This window comes from Pteropus medius, unplaced genomic scaffold, assembly GCF_902729225.1.
Source record: "Pteropus medius unplaced genomic scaffold, Ma_sr-lr_union100, whole genome shotgun sequence".
Taxonomy (NCBI): domain Eukaryota; kingdom Metazoa; phylum Chordata; class Mammalia; order Chiroptera; family Pteropodidae; genus Pteropus; species Pteropus medius.
Genome location: NW_024349801.1, coordinates 7077992 through 7095442, shown reverse-complemented (window position 1 = coordinate 7095442; position 17451 = coordinate 7077992). Strand labels below are relative to the sequence as shown.

At 38.9% G+C, this 17451-nt stretch overlaps 1 protein-coding gene across 1 annotated transcript in view; it reads left to right on the top strand.

The window, feature by feature from the left end:
* Positions 1-17451, top strand: part of CDH13 (cadherin 13) — a 967094-nt gene that overhangs the window by 31759 nt on the left and 917884 nt on the right. The window lies entirely within an intron of this gene.

Genomic DNA, 17451 nt, shown 5'->3' with positions numbered 1-17451 from the left:
TGAATACTAAGTTGAGTGGTGTCAGTTCTCTGACTTTGTTCTTCTTTAGTGTAGTGTTGACTATTCTTCCTTCTTAATCAGTGTACCTTTTATTTCTTTTCTTGTCTTATTGCATTAGATAGGACTTCCAGTACAATATTGAAAAGGAGAGGTGAGATGGAACCTTTTTTACCTTATTCATGATCTTAGCAGAATAGTTTTGAGTTTCTTACCATTAAATATGATGTTAGCCATAGGATTTTTGTAGATGTTCTTTATCAAATCAAGTTACTCTCTATTCCTAGTTTGCTGAATTTTTATCACAAATAAATGTTGGATTTTGCCAAGTGCTTTTTTTTTTTGCATCTATTGATGTGATCGTGTGATTTTTTTTCTTTAGCTTGTTTATGTTATGAATTACATTAGTTGATTTTTTAATGTTAAGCCAGCCTTTCATACTTGAAATAAATCCCATCCTGGTTGCATTTAATACACTTATTTCTTTTTGTACCTGTTTCAAGAGAGAGTATAGGTCATTGGTTAAGAATGGGATCAGGCTTCCTGACTTTAAATTATATCTCTATTGCTTACTCGGTATGTGAACTTGGGCAAAATATTTAACCTCTCTTTGCCTCAGTTTCAATATCTATTAAATAATGTAAAATAGTACTGATCCCAAAGTGTGGTTTTGAAGATGAAATTTTTCCTAAAGGGCTTGTAATTCCACTTAGCACAAGCTGGATGCCATGATGATTTGCCATAATTATCTCTCTCCATTTGATTGCATCCTCAGTATGTTTTCTTTGGATTGCCAGTGTCTGGTTCAAAATAGATGCTCAACAAAAGGAAGCACCATGGGAACAAAAGGCTATGCAAGCATAATGCACCAGTTGAGCTTATGTGTCATCTATGTGCATTCATGCAAAGTTACTAAAAATGGCAGTATGTATTCCACTCCCAAGTAGAAATTGGCACAAAAAATTATGTAAAAATATAAATTATGGAAAGTGCACTAACTGTTGCAAACACGTAAAAACTATATGCATGAACCACAAACTCCCCTATGGAAATTTTCCTTAAAGGAAGTATTCCAAAGAAATAAAACACCACGAGAGTCCACCACAGGCCAACTACTGTGTAAGGCACTGGGAATAAAATAATGAGTAACATGGACCTGAGGACTCATGACAATCTTATGGCATAAACCTGGGAAGATCTGAAATTTTAACATTAGTGCATTTTAACATACGGTTTCTCTACTGTAACATTTTAACATAGGGTTTCTCTACTGTAGCACTGTTGTCATTTAGATTCAGATGATTCTTTGTGGTGGAGGCTGTCCTGTGCTTAGTAGGATATTTAGAAGCATCTCTGGCCTCAACTTACTAAATGGCAGTAGCACCTCTCACCTGTGACAACCTAAATAGCTCCAGTATTGTCAAATGTCCTCTGATGGGAAGTTCAAAGTCTCTCCTCATTGAGAATCACTGCTTTAGGAGAATAGTTAAGAAGTATGAAACATCCATTCAGTAGAAAACTAAAACTGTAATTGGGAGGCTTATACAGCAGTACTGGACAAATATGTTAATTTTAGAAAGCAGAAAGTAAGGCTGCCTTTATTCTATAGATTTCAACCAGGCTGGCTGAGGTTCTAGGTTTGGAGGAAGCTGTTGAGAAAAGGGAGGAGAAAAAAATTGTGTCCCAGAAATCACAGGAGCCAGGGAACCTCAATGTATTGAGTATATAGGTTTGTCTAGGACTTGGAACCCAAATATGGTCATAGGTTAGGCAGATATAAGTAAAACAATCAAATGTGGGAGCATGGAAACTAGGTGCCAAAAGTGAGTTAAGTCGAAGCAGACAAACATGGGTATATTGGGGGTGATATTTTTAAAATGTTTAACAACCAAATATGGCAGAAAGACCACCAATCATAATAGCTATCTGCTGAAACAACCCAGTATGGGCATTCCAGTGCTTGCAAGGGTGTGAGAGAGCACCAATTGGCCAGAGACAGTCAGTCCAGCCATGGTCCAGGGGTGCAGGGACTAATCTTAGAGCAAGACTTGGAAAAAAAACAGAAATGATCAGAGGCCAGGGGCAAAGTAGAAAAAATAAGAAGACTTAGGACCCAGAAGAAAACCTGCTGGAGCTCCGAGTTAGATTTAATCCCATTTGCTGCATACCTGAAACCAAAGATATGAGAGCAGCTTCAGACATAAATTATGTATAGACATGAACAAAGACAGAAAGGGAGCACAGAAAAATGAAAACAGTTTGATTTGTAGGGCTTTCAGCACTGTGGGTGATTTTTTTTCCTTCCTTTATTTAGAGGTCTGTTGATACTGCTACAATTCTGTTCCGGCAATAAAAGTAAAATAAATGTGGATGTTGACAAATATGAGGAGTATTTGGAAGGATATAACTGGTTAGAATTTAATATTCATTAGGCTTAAAAAAATCTATTAAGTTCATTGAAGAAGTCATAAAAAGCAAACCAAATACTCACCATCTTTTTCCCTCCCAGGAACATGGCATTGACCCCTTCAAGCAGGCCCGGTTTCTGTGAAGGAATGGGCCATTGAGAGTGCGATGATTACTCAGGGGCCGGTGTAATGTTTCATGCCAGAGGGACACAGCTGTCCATTTTCTTTGCCTCCTCTCATCCTGCTCCAGCATCAGCTCATTGTTCATGCTGACCCAGTGAAGTTGGCATCAAGCTCATCTCTCCCTATGTTGTAGCCAGAGATAGTCCTGAGGACACATGCATCATCCATCGAAACAGATTAGCTCCGATCACAGCCTAATTATGTGAAGTGCAGCCAAACCCCTTATTTATGCTTTTCTGGGGACAGAAAGGAACGGATAGGAATGGATAATTGAGAGGCATTAAGAAATGGACTAAAATATTGCTTGTCGTGCTTTAATGTAAGTGCATTAATGATGCATTATTGCAAGTGCTGAGTAAAGAGGTTACTGCCAGCTGGTTCATGCTGGGCATCCAGCAGACCCTTCTCCCCAAGAGAGGGATTAGTGCAAGTACCTCCTTGGTGAAAGCCTGGCTATCAGCAGTAGCACCTTGTAGAAGGTCCAGCCTATCAGGTGGCTGCAGGGCCACTGTGCAGCTCCAAATAGGATGCTAAATGCATATAGGAAGCTCTGTGCCTTAAGGCTAGTTTATGGCAAATATATGGGCATATCTTCCTTTTATTCTATCAGAAATAAATGCAGATTGTGGAAACCTGGCTTTTATTATTAATAGAGAACAAAGTATTGAGGGGAAACCCCAGTTAGGGAATAATGAGATAGTACTCAGATATTCACACACACACACACACACACACACACACACACACACACACACACAGATGCACATTCCATCAGAATATCTAATGGAGACAATTTAAGAAAAACTAATATATACCCTTCACTTAGGAGACTTATTAAATCTGTACTGTCTAATACAGTAGCTACTAGCCATATGTGACTATTTATGTTTAAGTTTTAATTAATCAAATTAGAGAAAATTAAAATAACAAACCTGTCCCTCAGTCTTATGAGGCACAATTCAAGTGCTACATGTGACTAGTGACTACCAGATTATACAGTGCAGATACAGGACATCTACATCATTATGGAGACCTGTTGGGCAGATCTAGGTTAAATGATTGCATATCCATATAATGGACTACTCTGCATATTCTTAGAAGCATGAGGTAAATGAAGATATTCTGACATGAAAAGATCTCCTTTGTGTATTGCATGTAAATAAATTATAAAACTTTATGTTATTAATTTTACTTAAAAAACAAATGCAATACACACATGCGTGTGCACACACATGATCACATACTTTTTGTATTAGTGTAGGAAAAAGAATGGAAGATGCTCAACAAAGTTGTTAGTAGTAGTTGTCTTGAGAAGGAAGGACTAGTTTACATTTTATTTTCTTCACTTATATATTGTCTGACCATATTTCAATAAGAATGTATTACTTTTGTGTTTAAAGAGATTAATTTGATAAGAACCCATGAAGACAATTGAGAAACATAAATAGAGAGTTTTCTCTTTTGGGGTCTTTAGTTGGATAAAGCCTAGTTAATGAGGCCACTTGAGTGGGGTTGACCAGATGGCTGTTTAGGAAAAGGCATCTTGGAAAGAGAAGGGGGCTGGTTCAAAGAAAATTCATCCCTGCTAATTCATCCCTGCTTCTCTTAAGACACAATCATAGGCATGCCCTCCTTGTCTTGAATGTTCTGTTCTGGAAGTGAGACAAATGCACTTTATAATCAATTCTGAGGACCTCTCACTATTAATCTTTGGCTGAGTCAATAGAAGCCTCTACTGTGGGGTGAGGCAGAAAAACACTGGGCTTAAATGTCAAATAGCACTTGGGAGGCATATAAACCACAGATACATTTCATTCAGGGAGGGTTTCTCTGCCATTTAGGATGGAACAAAAAGATGTCCTCCAGGCTGGTGTAAAAGCATTAAAATGGTATGTGTGCGTATGTGTGTCTAGGTATGTGAGGTTCTCTCATTCATCCTGTCTTAGGGAATTTACCTCGCTGCTAGCTTGTATACTATGTGAATAAAGCATGGACTTGGAGAAGAAATACTTTCTTCTTCCCATTTAGAAATTCATCTTTGCTTTCTAGCATCACAGACTTTCTACTCTGGGATATGAGTCACTTGAACTCTGAAGACAGTTCTGCTCCTTCAGCTCCTGTAGCTATGTGCCACCAGGAAGAGTTCCTTGACCTTTGAAATTCAGGGTCATTCTGGGGAAAACAGAATACTACTATCCCCTACCTCATAGGGTGGCTGTTTAATGTCAAAGGGTGAAAAGGAGTGATAGCAAAGCAATAGGCTATTACTTGTTCTTGTGGATGCATCACTTCTCCCCAGATTCAAGGAGTGTCATTGTAGGGTAAGGGTGTCCTGCCACACTTCTTTCTATCTCTTTGGGTCCCTGACAGTACCTGCACCAGCTAATTGGTAAATTCATGCCAAGTACATGTGCTTGAGAGTGATAGGTGAGTGCTGACCAGTGGAACCTGCCAATCAGTGAGCTCAGTGCAATCCTGGGGTCCTGTCAATGCAATAGGGAGGTAAAAGGCATCAGCCATGACCATGAAGCATAACTTTCTGAGGCAGAAGGCTGGAAATCTTTCCATTTTGATGGCGGAATTTGGAGAAAGGATCCAAATTTTTCCTGCAAGTTTCCTTGAAATAGCCTCATTTTCTATGTGTGTGTGTGTGTGTGTGTGGTTTTTTTTCAAGTTTTCTAAAGAGGAAAATTTTGTTAAACTCTGACTATTGGCTATACTTACAATTTCACCTTGCTTGTTTAGTTCATGAGGATTTATTTTTGCCAAGTGATTTTTGTATAAAACAGTAACAACAATGTAACATATTTTTTGAGTATACGTGGTACATAAACTGGGCTAAAAGATTTTATACACATATATGTATGTATAATATGTGTAAGTATTATATATATATATACATACATATATATATATACACACACACATATATATATATACACATACACACACAGAGTTGATCTTCATTATTTGAGGATTATATATTTGTGAATTTTCCTATTCACTAGAATGTGTTTGTAACCCCCAAATCAATACTCACAGCACTTTTGTGGTCATTTGCAGTCAAGCACAGGGCAGTGAAAAATTTGAGTTGTCCCACATGCGTGTTACAAGCTGAGGCCCAACAAGGTGATACTCTGCCTTCTTATTTTGGTTCTCACTGCAAACAAAGGTCCTTTCGGTGGTATTTAATAGCAATTTTTTTTTTCATTTTTAGCATTTTGTTGGTAATCGTACTGTTTGAAATGGCCCACAAGCATAGCACTTAAGTGCTGTTTAGTGTCCTAAGCCCAGAAAGCTACGATGTACCTTATGGAGAAAATACAAGTGTTAGATAAGCTTCATCAGGCATCAGTTATAGTGCTTTGGCTGTGAGTTCAATGTTAATAAGTCAACTATGTATATTAAACAAGATAACATATACATACATATTAAACATGAAGAGAAACATGCATAAAATAAGGTTCTATATCGATTGATTGCCAGAAATGTGGTGACCAGAACTCGCGGGAACCTAACCCTGTGTTTCCACCAGAAGCACTGGTTTACTATTTGCTAATTCAGTTTCATGGTGACTTTACAGAACATAACTATCATGAAAACCAATTGTATATATGAGTCTCTTTAAATCCTCCAGAGCCTGTATGAAAGTGAGTAGACCATGGTGTTTTAGTTCCTGGACTCTGGATCAGAGTCACAATGTCCCTCTCTGCCTACAGCCGTTGCATACCTGGTTTTGTCAAGGCCCATAGCTGCTGGGGAATCTGCTCAGGGCAGTTGGAGTATGTTTGTCTTTAGGTGTCTTTTCATCTATCTAGACTCCTGCACTCAAACACATACTTAGCACAAAGTATGGCTTATCCTTCATTATGTCAGTTATGCCACATGAAAAACCTTTTTGTATGCATTAAATATTAGAACCACCTCAGTAAGACAGCCAGTCTCCCCTTCTAAGGCAAGGTCCCTGGATCACAGCACAGCAAGGCCATAACCAACCCTCCCTCTTAGATGGACAGATGGCCACACACTGTGTTTATTGCTTCCATAGGAGAGCTAAACTTGAAGACTTGGTGGTTACTTTGAACTAATCTCCCACTTTCTATGAGGTAGGCAGTAGACTGCGAGGGACAGCACAGGCACTGAAGCCAGACTCACTTGCACTGGAATCTGGGCTCTTTCACAGAGCGACAGCAAGATACACACACACGCACACACGCACACACACACACACATGCACATACACATACACACTATTTACTATAACACAGGCACTATGATAAATGAGTATCTGGATTATATTTGTTGTGCATATCACAAGAATATAAGGATGGTCCTATTAATACCTTATTTTGCAAATGAAAAAACTGAGGCTTAGATAGGATAAATTGTACACCCAAGACCACACAGATGGAAACTTGTGAAACCAGGATTGAAGTTAAGTTGTTGAACACTTAGTTGAATTCAGTAACAGGCCCTAGTCACTTCCTTAAACATTTATTCTCCCCTGCCCCCAGGCCAACTCTCAGTACCGTAGTGTTTCTTTCCAAAGGGACAAAGGATTCAGTTTTTCTTCTGGGAGGGGTATGGTTTGACTTGTGTCATTAGAAGTGCTTTTATACTAACTTATTCACATACTAGCAGCAGAAATGAAAGAGTCAGATATTGGAATTTAGGAGGTCAGCCTTTCGTTACACCCTTAGCTGGGTACCCCATAAAGCAAAGGGCTTATATGTTTATATTATATTAGAGAAGATAATTCCAGAGATCAAGAGTGAAGGAGAAGGGAAGTGAAGCAGGGAATGAGAAGGAGTCATTTGAGGATCTGCTATTGAGCTGAATATTTCCAAGTGCAACGAACTGATAGGTTTGCAGGAAACTTCTCCTGAGAAGCCTGCCTCTCGGTGTTGTGGGGTGGGGAGAATTTATCCACTCATTTCCATCTATCATTGGCTTAGTATTTACTCAAGGGGATTTCCTTCCCTTGCACCTTTGGGTTGTGAGTGCATGGATGGAGCCCCTTTATAGTGTTAAGAAGGAAGCCCTAGGGCAGGACTGAGAGGCTCTTAAGCCACAGCAGTGCATACCCAGTGTCTGAGACAGTCATGGAATTGCAGTTGCTTTCACACCTCTGTCCATGCCCCTATAGCCATTCTTGCTTACTACCTCCCTGTCCTTTTGCTTTTCTGTACTTCTGCCCTGCCATGGCAGATATTCACAACTGTGTCATTAGGGACACTTCAATCTTTTTATGCTCTACTTTCAAAGCTGTCTCCAAATAAGATAAGTCAAAGCCTAATACAGTTTTTCAGAAACACCTGTATTTGTGTGGCTGACCTAATATTAACACAGCTCCTCATCTCTACTTGAATGTTACTTCATTTATTGCTGTACCATTACCAAGGCTGTGCTCCAAGTCTTGAGAGCTCATCTGTGCCCCTAAAGCTATGAATACCAAGTAAATGATGTAAGATGGTTCATACTCCATGGGGGAGACAGGCTGAGGCTACCTACTGAGTTTCCAGAGACTCACAAGAGGCAGCATACAAACCATGGGCTTGTAGCTTCCCAGTTCAACTGCTCTGTTGAATCCTGGCGCCTAAGACTTTGTTTGACCTCTGTGTCCATGAGCCCTAATCACAAGGTAAGTGATGCTATCCAAGCTGGGAAAGCAGAATTGACAAGAACTGCCAACCTCAGAGAGGTGTCAGACCCACTGATAATTAAAGGGCGCCTAGGATGCATTGCCAAGACTATTACCAATTCTAGTGGACTGACTTCATTCCACAACAGACAAAAGAAGTTAACAGTTAAGCATTCAGGACCTGTACTGGCATAGGGGAGATGGTTAGAACCATCCAACTCCAAAGCTACAATTCCGGGACATCCATTTGCACAGTGATTTTGCCTTAAGCAGGAGTTTGGACTATCTACTTCAGTGTTACCTGGGATAGTAAGAAAATTAAGAGATTTCGGGGCCCTGCCTCTGACCTACAGATTCAGAATTCCTTGGAGTGGGGACCAGGTGTCTGTATTTTAACAAGCTTCCTGAGTGATTCTAGTGCACTCAAAGTTTGGTAACTACTGCCAGCAGCTCAGACCTCCCAGAGTGCTCAAAGCTGTGTCATGGTCCAGCACAGTCTGGAGAAAAAACATGGCAAACCAACGGAGCTATGAGCCCTCACTTTGGTGTCAGATCTGTGCCTCCTTGGACCTTTAGCAAGTTCCAGAAGTTGTGTGAATACGAGTTCCCCTCTGTGGAAGGTAGAGATGATAACAATGCCTGTTTCCACCCTAGGGGGCTGGAGGATTAAATGAGATGGTGCCCATGGCATGCCCAGCACAGTGGTATCCTTCTGACTGCATTCGTTATTGCCCTCATTATCACCCACATTAAAGGGACTGGAGCAGCTGGACCCACAGGCTGTGGATCAGAAAAGCCTCAAATCAGAAAAACCCAAGACTTGCTGTTGGGACTTCCTGAGGCTCAGGAATAAGCAATGCTTTCTTTCTGATGGCATGGCAGGAAAACCACTGGGGACCATTGGGTACCTTTCAGGGATGCCATTTTTTTCTGGTAGACTTTGGGACATGGTTTTACACAGAGACAGTGTTGGATAAAACCGAGTCTCAGATCCAAGGATAGTTTCCTTACACGTCCAGTATAGGGCAGACAGGCCCTGCCCTGGCCTTTCAAACCCCGTAGATTATATTGCCCTATCAAGCTTCTGAGAAATGGACATAGGTATGATATATCTTACCCACACCACATTAATAAAGTCTATAGGGAAAATAGTTGGACTTTTAGGACTTAACTATTGAGCCTTTTATTTTAAGTGACACATTCTAGTACTAGTGTAATTGTAATTCTGATAACATTATTTATAATGCTGTCTTCAGTCCTCAGAATTAATTTGACTGGAAAAATTCCAGAAGGACTTAAATGTTTCTCATTAAAAACATTATAGATAACTTATTAGACATTGTAACTAATTACAATATCACCCAATGTAAAGCCACCCAATTAAGATGTGGTTCTTTCTCTTGTGATTAGTTGGCAAATTTTTTCCATATAAGTATGCCCTCTAGAATCTAGATCAATTAAGTATGTATAATTGGACTGAACCATTTGCTCCCCCATCATCACTCTCTCTAGTGAGGTCTATCCCATCTGGGTTGGTAGGCTTGCAAAGACAGATGTTTCCAACTCTAGTTAGGGAGTTGACAAATGGGTTTCTATAAGCAGTTTATGTGCTAAATATTTTTTAGTCCTTTTGTCCTCTGGCCTCTGTATTCTGTTTTCTCAGTGTGGAAAATTTCTTGATATTTGTACATTTTTCCTTTAAAAAATAAAGAGAAGCCATTATGTGCTCTTTATTCTTGATCTGACTTAAGGAGTAAACGCAGACTGGAAAGCAATCCCTGTGGGATAATTGTTGCTTGTGCAGGGTTTGAGGTTCTGCCTGGATGTCTTGAGTTACCGGGTATACAGGGCATCCCGGCTGGACTGCCTACTCCCTGTTCCTGGGAATTTACGGGGGAAGTTTAATAAAGCAAAGAGGGAATTGCCAGCCACAACCAAAGTATTTAACCTCATGCTGAATTGTAAATGCTCCCCTAATCAGAACATTTGAAAGTCATCTAGTCTAGAGGGATCAGGAAATAACCAGAGTGCCCTGGTGTTAAGAGGGAACAAACTAGAACTATTTCTTTCCTCTTCCTTCTGTCTACTTTCCCCCAGTAGATTTTCCTTTGGGCACATATGAGTGTGAAATGAGAAAAACATAACTTGAAACAAAATCAAAAGCAACAGCAACTTTGGAATCAATGAAAAGTTTCTATCTGTAAGGAAGTATGAGCTTACAGATTGTGTAACTGTATACAGCCCAGGTTTGCTGTACCTGGATGCAGCAGTACAGATGTACCAGGACTGGCAAGGAGAAGGACAAATGGGGCTATAATTAGGGGGTGAACTTCCAACAGATTCTCACATGGGCCAGACATTTGCAGTGTTCAGAGTATACAGGCTGGCACGTAATTTGGAGTAGCGGGGTATGAAACTTAAAGACACACCCATGGATTTTCCTTTAATAAATCATTTCCTTTAGTAGTCATTTTTCATCAACAGGCAATTCAGTATAAGTTAGAATTGAGCATAATGTTGCATATCATTTCCAAACATCTGGTCCTAATATGTAGTAACAGCTGTTTAGTACCTGAGATATAAACAAAACATTTTCCCACGACTGTCACTGTTTATTCTCCTGGAGGCACAATGTCATAGAGGTCTGCTTTCCAGTATCTCCTATCACAGATGATAGTAATAGTAACAATATCCATAATGCAATGATGATTATTATGTGTTGTTTTACTATGTGCCAGCCACCAGCCTTTTGTCAGCACTTAGATTAAGAAAAAAAGTTAGAAAGCCAGAGAGTGTCTCTGCTGAAAGTTGAATCTAAGTTCAATGCCAAAGCTAATGTTCTTTTACCATTATAATAAAGTATTCCTAAGTAAATGAGAGAAAAACAATACTGTGTATGTCACAAATGATAAACACAACAGAAGAGAACTCAGAAGGCTTTTTAAATGGTCTTATTTTAGAATGTAAAGCAGATTTTTGCCACCATATTGTATTGTAAACACCATCACCAGGTGGTGGTATTGTACCTTGGTCACATGAGCCAATCAACAAGCCCTGTTCTTTCCCTAATATTCAAGATGATAACTTCCTGAGTTAAACCACCTTTATAAGCATGGGTTTACAAATTTTCAATCAAAACCTTTAAAATCAAATTTTAAAGAAAAGAATTATACCTATGCATCCAATATCAAAACAGATAAATCTTTAAAGCAAACTTCATAAAAATAGTTTTAAGATATATAGGTATTTTTTTTTTTTACCTCTAACCCTTAAGTGTTACTTCAATGGCATAGTCTACTCAAGCTTTGATAAAATGTAAATCTTTGTGAATCCAACTGAAATCTTAATACCTTAGCTTCTCCAATACTCAATTTCTAGGATATATATTTTCGTTTCTAAAGACTTTAGTTGTTTACCTTCCAGGTTTTCTTAGGGTTTCTTTTCCATTTATGACCTATTGCTTTATACAGGAGCATATATACTATGGGGCAGACATGCTCAAGAGTAAGAGAAAGAGAAACTTATACACCTGGTAAGTTCCCTCTTCCTGTGAGCATCATTTACACTGTGCCTCACTGAAGAAGAAATTTTTTAGATGGCTTCCTTCCTCACTCTTCCTCACCTTGACACTATCACCTATTTTGGAAAAAATGACTTTGCTTCCAGGATACTCCCAGGGATCATACTTATCTTCTCTTTTACACTCTCTTCCTTGGTTTTCAGTGCTTAAGAACTAAGACTTTGCAATGGGCAGATCTATGTTCAAATTCTAACTGTAACTTTCCAATTGTGTGAGTTTGGGCAAATTACTTAACCTCTTAAGCTTAAGTTTTCTCATTTGCAAAATAGGAATAAAATAGGACTAATAACAATAACTACACCATGGGGTTGTTGTAAGGATCAGCTAAGATAATGTGTGCAAACCATTTACCAGAGCGCCATGTTCATCATTAAACCTCAATAAGTGATAGCTAATGTTATCATACACTTGACTCATACATCTACTTCTCTATTCTGATTTTTATCCTAAGCTCCCATATATACAGCATCATTTTAAACTCAGTACATCACTATGCTATGATTACCCCCTAAAGTCAGTTTTAGTCTCTCCCTAACCACCATAATTTCCAACACTGATATTAATGTTCTTGAAATCAGCCAGTCAAAATGCTCAGTACCATTCTCGACTCTTTTATCCCTCTGATCCCTTTGCCCCATATTGTCTCACACATCTGAGTAATCAGCTACTGACTCCCATCATTTCCTCTTTTATCTTGGGAGATGTGTTTTATAAACCTTGGTTCCATTCTCTCTGAAACAGTCCTTCCATTGAATTACCTAGCCTTACTGATTTTCCATTTTCTATTGAATTCCTTGTGACTTTCTTGGTAGGTGAAGATATCATATTTCACTCAGGAAAGGAAATATATTTTACTTCTTGAGTCCTCCCTCAGTAAAATACCTGGCTCCAAGCAGGAATTTGGTAGATATATATGGTTGCTTAATTTCCTCTTCCCATTATTTCTTATAATAGTCATTTCTTCCTTATTTATTCAGCAATTCATTCATTCAGTCATTCAACAAACACTCACTGAGCTTCATGCTCATGGAGGGAGCTAAGAATACTAGTATAACAGTTCACTCTAGGTACTCAACCAGCAGGAAAGAAAATTATACCCAAGGAGAGAGTCTTGGAAATTATAATTTTCAGAGCAACAAACATTATTGAGTGCTGCACCACAACTGGGCACTTCACTGGGCAATGGGTGTTAGTGGTAAACAAAATAGGCACAGCCCTGGGGGAACTCACAACCCAGCAGAGAAGATGGTATTAGATTCATAATTACAGGAGCCATGAAAGTTAAAAAAGGGAGACTGTGACAGCACAATGAAAAGATTTTTATCCTGTCTGAGTTGGGAAATGTCTCTTTGAAGAACTGTGTTTGATCTGAAGATGAAAATAGAGTATAACAAAGTAAAGCAGGATGTGTGTCAGCAAAGGAGGAAGAGTGTTCACGTTAGAGTGGATTGAGGGAGGTTGCACAGAGAAGATGCCACTGGTATGGGTTTTTTAAAATTTAAATATATTTTTTGAATTATAGTTTATATACAATATTATATCAGTTTCAGGTGTACAACACAGTGATTAGACATTTATTTAAATTATGAAGTGATCACCCCGATAAATCCAGTACCCATCTGACATATACAGTTATTATAATACTTCTGACTATTCCTCATGCTATAATCTACATCCTCATGACTATTTTGTAACTACCAATTTGTACCTTTTAATGCCCTTTCCACTTCGCCAATTCCCCACCACCCCCAATCTGACAACTATCACAATGCTCTGTGTCCTCGTTTCTGTTGTTTGTACATCTGTTCTCTAGATTCCACATATGACATTTGTCTTTCTCAGTCTGACTTACTTCACTCAGCACAGTACCCTCGAGGTCCTCTCATGTTGTTGCAGATGGCAAGATTTCATTCTTTTATATGGCTGAGTAATATTCCATTGTATATATGTACCACTTCTTCTTTATCCATTCATCTACTGATGGACACCCAGGATGCCCTCTATATCTTGGCTATTGTAAATTATGCTGCAATGAACATATGGATTTACACGACCCTTTAAAATAGTATTTTGGGTTTCTTCAGATAATACACAGAAGTGGGATAATTGGATTCTTCTTTGTTGTTATAGCTGTTGTTTTAAAGTATATTTTGTTTGGTATAAGTATTGCTCCCTCAGTTTTTTTGTTTGTTTGTTTGTTTCCATTTTCATGAAACATCTTTTTTCATTCCTTTACTTTCAGTCTGTGTGTGTCTTTCTATTCGAAGTGAATCTCTTGTAGGCAGCGTGGATAAAGGTCTTCTTTTCTTATCCATTCAGCAACTCTATCTTTTGTTTGGAACATTAAATCCATTTACGTTGAAAGTGATTGTTGCTAGATATGTAATTAATGCCATTTTATTATTCACATTTTTTGTATTTTTTGATTTCTTCTCCTCCTCCTTCTCCTCCTCCTCTTCTTCCTCCTTCTCCTCCTCCGCCCTCTACCTCTCCCCCTCCTCTTTCTATTTCCTATAATACTGGCTTGGTGATAATGAAGTCCTTTAGCTTTTTCTTATATGGGAAGCTCTTTATCTGTCCTTCCATTCTAAATGATAGCTTTGCTTGTAGAATAATCTTGGTTGGATGTCCTTGTTTTCCTTCTGGCCAGCAAAGTTTCTGTTGAGAAATCAGCTGACAGTCTTTTGGGAGCTCCCTTACAGGTAACTGCTTTTCTCTTGCTGCTTTTAAGATTCTCTTTGTCTTTAACCTTTGCCATTTTAATTATGATGTGTCTTGGTGTGGGCCTTTTTGAGTAATCTTGTTTAGAACTCTCTGTACTTCCTAGGCTTGCATGTCTATTTTCTTCACCAGGTTAGGGAAGTTTTCAGTCATTATTTCTTGAAATTGGTTTTACCCTTGCTCTCTCTCCTCTTGCTGATACTCCTATGATGAGAATGTCAGTACACTTGATGTTATCCCAGAGGCCTCTTAAACTATCCTCATTTTTTTGGATTCTTTTTTCTTGTTGCTGTTCTGATTGGATGTTTTCTGCTATCTTATCTTCTAGATCGCTGATTAGATCCTCTGCTTCATCTAATTTACTGTTAATTTCTCCTAAGGTCGTCTTCATTTCAGCTATTGTAGTCTTCATTTCTGACTTTTTTTAAATGTTTTCTATTCCTACTTTTATGTTTCTCTTTGTTAAAGTTCTTGTTGAGTTCATCTACTCTTCCTCTGAGTTCATTGAGCATCCTTATAACAAGTGTTTTGAACTCTGCATCTGATAGATTGCTATCTCCATTTAGTTTAGTTCTTTTCTGGACCTTTGTTCCATTCTTTCGTTTGTCTTCCTATTTGGGCTCCCTGATTATGTTTTTTTTTTCTTTCTATGTATTAGGTAGGGCTGCTATGTCTCACAGTCTTAGTAGAGTGGCCTTATGTAGTAGGTGTGCTGTGGGTCCCGGTGGTACAGTCTTCCCTGGTCACCTGAGTTGGGTGCTCCGCATATGTTCCTTGTATGGGTTATATATACCCTCCTGTTGTAGTTGAGCCTTGGTTGCTATTTGCTTGTCACAGGCTGATTGGTTTGATGACTGGCCCTGACCAGTGGAGGAGTGTTATGCAAGGGCTGACCCTACAGAGCAGGATTCACATAAGTATGGCTCTGGTGCCTCTCCTGTCTGCCCTAGGGTGTGTTGTCCTCAGATGTGACCTTGGGTGGTGCTGAGGCTCAGACTGAAACTGGCATGCAGGCTGGGGCCTTTTGGGAGGGACGCTGCCTCAGGCCAAGTTCAGCTACAGTCTGTGCCCTACCTAGAGCTGCCTGGCATGAGCCACCAAGCCTTGGATCAGATACATAAAACTAGAGGGAAGCTCTCACCAAGGATTACATAGATGGTGGATATTTAAATTTGTAAAACATTATTGAGAAATATGAAACATGTCAGCCTCTCCTGTGCTAACATTTTTTCAAAGTAAATTATTTTGTGGATGTTCAAGGTGGGGGCATCTTAGGAAGAAAAAAAGACAGGAGGAACTAAATTATTTATAATTATGATATGTACCTGTTGGCAGGATGGGGGCTGCCTTCTGAGACACAAATGGATGACAAAGAATAACATCTCTTTATAGATAGAATATGGCAATAATTGCATAGTTTCTGGCTTCAAAATCATAATCTATTAATTCGATGGATATCAAAGAGCCATAATCTGTCAATCAGTGTCAGAAGAAAATGTGTCTTAGAGCTTTGAAGTATGACATTTAGACTACTTTTGGATACCTTTGTTTTTATTCTGATAGTAATAGGGAGAAAGGATTCAAATGTTCTTAGCAGAGCTAAAGAATGAATATCATTTTAGGTGTCTTAATAATTTTGCAACTTAAAAGTGGTATTGGATCAGTATGCTGTATTGAAAAAGGGTAAAATCACACTGCAGTGAATTAGAGTGAGATATTTTTGTCCTAAGATTTTGCTGACATACTCATTGTAGCATTGCTTATTTGTTTTAAATGCTAGCAGAACCTGAGATTATTAATAAATTCTTGTGGGCCATCTATTATTTCTGTATACTATGTGGATATGTCCTTGAAACTTACTAATAGGCACTGAAGAAAATGCTCTAGTCTATCAATGGAATGTCAGATTGATGGAAGGAAGATATGGGAGATGTAACACATGCTTAGAAAAATAGAGCTTTTCCAGAACCCAATAAGCTTGCCAGTACTAGTGAATAAAGGCCTCCTTTTCTGATAGGAAGAGAAGAATTAAATGCTGTAGCCCCTTGATTTATAGCACACATTTCAAATCTTAATGGTGTTGCATTTGCCTCATTACAGTTACTTTAGTTTAAGATGCTCTTCTAGATACTTCAGAAATTTTATGCAAACCCACTGGATTTACCTTCTTGCTCATGGCAATATGGCAAAGGAACATTCTGTGTTACCTTCCTTCTTTTCCTCCTGAGGTTCCACTAAAGTTCAAGTTGAAGAGACAATTATTCTGAATATCTAGAGTAGACTTTGTGGCTTCTATCTTTAACACAAACACCTGGTTTAATAAGCAGAGAGTAGGGAAGGTATCAGGGTTCAGAAGCTAAGAGAAAGGGGTATTGCTCTTCCTGCAAAGAGCTATTCTGAACCTAGACCATGTCCTCAGTAGACCAGAGCAGCTGTAAATAGAAGACTGGCTCTTCTCTTTCTCCTCATGAACCAGCTTCCCTGGGGTTTGCCCAAACACATGTGCCATCTACAGGGAAAGAGGGAAGGAGGGAAGGAGAGAAGATTTATTAACATCCAATCTGTGCCCCACAGCATTCTATTTGCTTTGTGTGTGAAAATTCATTTTCACAATGATCTCATCCATGTCTATGGTTTCCATTTCATCTATGTGACCACCAATGACTCACATATTTAGTCTTTCAGTTTAGTCACCTCCAAGCTCCAGAGCTGTATACCCTGTTGACATCCTTCTTTCATATCTCAAAAGCACCTTGACCTCAACATTTTCTAATCCAATGTGTCATCTTCACTCCCCAAACTCAATGCTTTCTACTGTTCTCTACCCCAATTCATAGCACCTCCACCCATCTAGTTTTGCTTTTCTCTCATTTCCATATTTAAATCTTGCCTCCTAAAAACAATGAGCTATCATTGTTTTT